This window comes from Teleopsis dalmanni, unplaced genomic scaffold (assembly GCF_002237135.1).
Source record: "Teleopsis dalmanni isolate 2A unplaced genomic scaffold, ASM223713v2 unscaffolded_contig_2769, whole genome shotgun sequence".
Classification (NCBI taxonomy): Eukaryota; Metazoa; Arthropoda; class Insecta; order Diptera; family Diopsidae; genus Teleopsis; species Teleopsis dalmanni.
Genome location: NW_024034151.1, coordinates 1 through 6,323, shown reverse-complemented (window position 1 = coordinate 6,323; position 6,323 = coordinate 1). Strand labels below are relative to the sequence as shown.

At 28.4% G+C, this 6,323-nt stretch overlaps 1 pseudogene; it reads left to right on the top strand.

The window, feature by feature from the left end:
• Nucleotides 1-45: 45 nt before the first annotated feature.
• Nucleotides 46-2,000, top strand: LOC119664853 (annotated as a pseudogene).
• The last annotated feature ends 4,323 nt before the right edge of the window (nucleotides 2,001-6,323 follow it).

Here is a 6,323-nt window from a genome sequence, read left to right as displayed (position 1 = left end):
CCAAAACTATGCACATAAGTACTATGACAACTAGAGTATATATGATGAGAAATATTACACAAACGCTAAGCCTTTGTTGAAACAAAGAGCTATATTAAAAAATTAATTTCTAAGTCGTACCTCACTAAATATTGTAAACCTAAACCGATGATTGAGTTCAATGCAACAAGTGAAAATTATCCGACTCTTCTGCATAAATTACAATCAATAGAGCAGTTGCCACAGCAAATACCACCTAATGCGAAAGATTCATTTAGCGATTTTGACAGTGCACCTATAGATTTGCAAGAATTCATTGCCAGCGCAACTGGTCATGACATTCCACAAGTATTTCTTGATTATGCCACGTCCGCTGCAGCATCAACACTCATACCTGCCTTACAGACAGCAACATCAGAAACGACGTGGCAGTCGCTGTTCACCACTGAAAAACTATTCAATGACAGTTACATAAACGATACAGATATATCCTTTCAGTACCCTTACTCTGAAAATTGGACGACCACCTGTGACGAGGTATACGATCCACATTTACTCAATAATTGTATTGAGTTTTGGGTATGCGGTATCGTTTTAAATATTGTAGGTATCTTAGGAATTATAGGCAATATTATTTCCATGATTATTTTATCCCGTCCTCAAATGCGTTCTAGCATAAATTATCTGCTTATTGGCCTAGCACGCTGTGATACGGTTTTAATTATAACTTCAATACTGCTTTTTGGCATACCCTCCATTTATCCGTATACGGGTAATTTTTTCTTTTACTATAATTACATATATCCTTTCATATCACCAGCGATATATCCCATTGCGATGATGGCACAAACCGCTAGCATTTACATGACGTTTACGGTCACACTCGAACGTTATGTGGCTGTTTGTCACCCGCTGAAGGCACGTGCTCTGTGTACTTATGGACGTGCTAAAATTTATTTCATTGTCTGTGTTATCTTTTCGCTACTGTATAATTTCTCAAGATTTTGGGAGGTGCTAACAATTACATACCAACCATCACACAGCCCAGTTGTGCTGCACTGTGTGCGACCTTCAGCGCTACGCCGTAATCTAACATACATAAATATTTACATACATTGGTGTTATTTTATTGTGAACTATATAGTGCCATTCTCAACATTGGCTATATTAAATTGTTTGATCTACCGACAGGTGAAGCGTGCAAATCGGGAAAGACAGCGCTTATCCCGTTCGGAAAAGCGTGAAATTGGCTTAGCTACTATGTTGCTCTGTGTTGTTATTGTATTTTTTCTTTTTAATTTTCCTGCTTTAGTTATAAACATTTCGGAAGCATTTTACAATATTATTGACCATTCGCTGACGAAAACATCGAATTTACTAGTGACCATCAATAGCAGTGCCAACTTTCTCATTTATGTCATATTCGGCGAGAAATTTAAGCGTATATTTTTGTTAATATTTTTCAAGCGCCGCCTTAGTCGTGATCAACCAGACCTTATACACTATGAGAGCTCAATTTCCAATAACGAAGCATCAAACATCCCCGGCGTTCTCACTGCAGACCCAGCTGATCAACACCTACCACCGTAAATAATACAATAAAAAATGTACGTTTAACTCAAACTGGTTCACCAGCAGTGGTGAAAATCAAACGTAGTCGCGCACCTTCACCGGGTCCAATAGTTTATTATCCGGCACGAGAAATACAGCGTGCATCAACGACACCGGTTCTGTCAGCAAATAATAATACCACTTTAGGTTGTGACTTAGTGGAAACTAAAAATGGGCAAATGACATCAGGTTTTTGAAATAACAATACATTGGGCGACGCTGTAAGGTTGTACATAAGGCTTTTCAATGCGTATCCCTAAATGTTATGGTGACTAAAATAGCTTTATTAATTATACTATAATATATTTCTTATTCATATTTATATTTGTGTACGTATATTATATTAAAGAAACAGATTTAGCAGAATAATTTAGCAGAGAGTAATTATATTTTAACTAAGATTTAGCAAAGTAAAGAAGACATGTAAATAGTAGTATATTTCATAATAAAAATTATTAATTAATTTGTCCTTAACAAATTCAAGAATATATGTTGTATTAAATCAAGAAATAAATTTAGTGGATATATGTTTTAAACAATATTACAATAAAATAGAAATAATAATTTAATATATCGCTTCAAGAGAAAAATTTGATATGTTTTAAATTTAATATTTTAAGTTTTATTTTTATATTCGCAAAAGTCCTGATTTTATTTTAAGCTATATATCGTTATTTTTTGTTAGTTTTAATAGAATTTAATTTTTGTTTGTTGTATTTTCGACATTTGTTTAAAATATTAAAACTTATTACAGAAATAAACTATTATCGGCATATCGACAAATATAAATAAAATTCATATTTATTTCACTTGAAGAGTAATCGCTTTATATTTATTTAAAAATGATTTGCTTATATATAAAAGTTTAAATTACAGTTAATAAAATATTATATTATAATCAAGGCATCGCGAACTTTTGTTTAATCGTGCATTTAATATACACATATACGCATACTCTGTAAAAAGTACTCTAAATCATTAAATACAACAAATGAGTTACCAATGAATCAAAATTTATTCTATCACCTTTAAAGTACACCCCACAGAGGGCAGTATGACTAGAACAAGCGGTTATGACAATTGTCCATCGATTTTTGGTAGTCTAATAAGGCATAGTCTTCAACACTCTTTCGTTGATCTATTCCTAGTGAGTAATTACCTCTTATTCTTGTCGTTTATTTTCGTTTGTTTGTTCTAATCTGTAACGCCTATTCTCTATAATTAATATTCCATACAGTTCTGTGCAGTGAAATCACTCCACACACTTCCACTGTTATTCGGTGAGGTGCTGGTAAGAATTATGCATTATTATCTATAGTCATGGATTCTTACAATGTGATTAGCTTATTTAAAAGTAGTTGGTTTAAAATTTTTGAAGAATATAATAATGGTACCCAAGCACATAGTCTGCTTGCTTTTTTTCTACCAACTATCTTACTTTTATTGACAATTTAAAAAATTTTTGCGCTCTATATAGTCACAGATCCCTTTAATGTTATTATTTTTTAGTTGATTTCCTCAACATGTGAAAGTTTTAAATTTAATATAAACTTATATAAAAATCTTCTATGTTGATTTCGAAAAATTCATTGAATGTTTTATATTTTAATAATTGATATAAAATATTTTAATAGCAACATTATTAGCCGGGGTTACTTAGAGAATTCTTGCTATTAGGTACTGGATCTAAAAAAAAAAACCAACTTGAAGCATTTCTGGTGGGTAATTCGTTATTTTTCATGTGAAAAACTTTCCCACAACTATGACTTTGTACCATTGAAGAACACCTAGAAGTAGAGTCGCAAAGATCGCTTAAATAAACCTAGCGTGGGTAACAGATCACTCTCTTATCTCCTGTGATAACAGATTGCAGTGCTACCTATTTACGGAATAATAAGTGAGGTCTTTCAAATTATTACTCCAGTTACCTTTTGCACAGAATATATTATATATTTTAATAATAAAATTTGTTCAAAGTAAATAGTAAATATGCAGTACTATATGCCGTTTAATATAATACTTTAATATATATTTGTATATGAAAAATATATCTATATTGTAATGAACACATTTTTGGTTTGTTACTTATTCTATAAAAATTTCAATAAAAATTTCTTCTTTAACTTTTTTTAAAGAATTTCTTAAAGTGAGATATAAAATATTCGAATCCATTGGAGGCGTAAAATATCCACTTTTAGTATACATTACAAATGCAATAATACTAAAACGAAACCGAAACCGAAACTGAGAAATGCTTCGAATACAAATGCGATAAAAACCACATTGAAATAATTTAACCACAGAGAAGAACCAATTTAGGCCAATGCCGGAATGGTGACGAAATACGTTTTAATGAAATACTTAAACATGAACTGTGAGGCAAGTGGGAAAAAAGTCGGCCAAATGGGCGCATTTTCAAGGAGCCACAACGATTTGCAAGAGTAGAAAAATAAAAGTAATTTTGCAAATTGACTTTAAATTTTTTCTGATCCCGGGTTTGTTTTTACGACACTTTCTAAATGACCCGTCGGGTAGATTTGTGGTCGTACAATTATGGCGCCTCGTTCTGTGTAACTTGTTGGAAATGTGTGTACATTTTATATGCGAAATTTTTATAAACGATTACATTCTTGAAAAGGGTTTCGTTAAATGCCAGAAAATTTCAAGGATTAAATTTTTTATATAAGTTTTAAGTGCAGCAGAATTGTACTTTAGAGTTTGCATTTTCCTTTTATTTTTATTTTTTTTTTTATGTCAGCAGAAAAATAAAAAATTTGTTATTTTTTTAAATAATTTTTGAGTAAGCACAATATTATAACTTATATATTAAATCAAATTTCTTTTAACCCAAAAATAAAATAAAAAATTTAAAATAATTACTTTACTATATAAAATATATAATACATAAAAATAATTACTTTACTTTATAAATCGATTGAGTTCAGTGTAACTTTGAATTTCAAATTCTTTGTAAATAAAATCAGCTAAGAACACAAAATCACTTGTGATAAATTATTTAAAACAATAAAAACAAAAACACTATTAATTAATGTAAATAAACTGTTACATTGTTAAATATTTTTAATATAACTATTTCAAATAAATTTTACCTCAAACCAATTATAAAATAATACATACTCGTATATATATGATGTAAAATATATGTATAAATAAAATTAAATTAAAATGTACATTTATCATATATGCATACCGATAATTGGGCGATTCATAACATCGTCACAATATGTGAATATCATTGATAAATAAATTTATAAACAATTTCATTCTACTACGTTTCTTTTATCTTATATTAACAATTGTTGTAAGTTGTACCAGGTGATCAATATAAGTAAAGTCCTTTTAAAATCTATTTGAAGCCCGTATATTTAAAGTTCTATTTAAAAAGATACATTTATTAAAAATATAATAATATTTCAATAAAATATAATTTGTTTAAATATATATAATAAATTCAAGTTCAAGTATTTAAATTGATCAATTAGCCAATCAAATTATTATTTAAAAATATTAATAAATTTGTTAAATAAGTCATAATAATGGTACAGATTTCTAGATTCAAGACAGCAAAAAATATATATGCATTTGTGACAAGTCATAATTAATATGACACCAGTACGAGATGTTGTGAATCCCCTAAATATTTTAGTTTTCAGAAATTTTTAAATTTTTAAACAATAATTATTAAGACATTTAAAAGAAACTTATGAATCGTTTAAAAATAACAATTTGGAAGAAATAAATTTATAATTATAAGTTTAAATTTTTAACTTTTAAAAATCCTAATATTTTTGTGCTATATATTTATGTTTTTCCATAAATTCTTGTATATATGTAAAAAAATAAAATTCTATAAAACAAATAAAGCTACTGTTTCAAAAAACCTTTTCAAATAATCTGGTATTTTATATAAAAAATGTAAGTATAAATTATGTGGGAAATGTTATACAGCAGATGCTCACAAATTAGCACAACTCTGTTTTAAGGATGGTTCTGAATACCGAAATATTCCAATTTCTGGATGAAAAAAAGTTTAAACATAACTTAAAAACGCTATCTCTTTTTTATGGAATTGAAAAAATCTTTTCTGGCGTTAGTAATTGTGGTGATGTCATTATGAAATGTCAAAATATTGCTCAGATAATTGGGGGAAGAACATTTACTACTTTTGGAACAATTCATTAAGTTATGAAATGTTAAGTTGATAACAATAATTTAATTCTATATTTTGAGCACCCAAGAAGAAAAACTAAAGAATGCACAAAAAGATAAAATAACAGAAGGTAAGCCTCTACTGAAATTAAAACCAATTGTTCTAATTTACCAGCATTCAATTTATATCAAAATTAGTATATTATATACGTTTTATTTTAATACATTTTTTAATTTCTATTAGTTCTAATTATTGAGCAGAAACTACAGTACAGATATTCTTCTCATCGTTTCCATTTCCAAATTTAAAATTAAATAGTTTACTTTAGTTTTTATATTGTACCATATGATAGAAGTATATCATAAAAGTATAAAAGTATAGATGAAATAGATTAATCTGCTTTGGTTTAGTGAGCTGACGAATTGAAAGTGCAAGTTTAAAGATTAGTATAGTGAATATAATGCAAATGACTATAACAATAACATATCTAGTTTTCCCTCAATCTAAATCAGAAGTTCTTGATGAAAGGGAATACACTTATCGAAATTATTAAATCAATCAT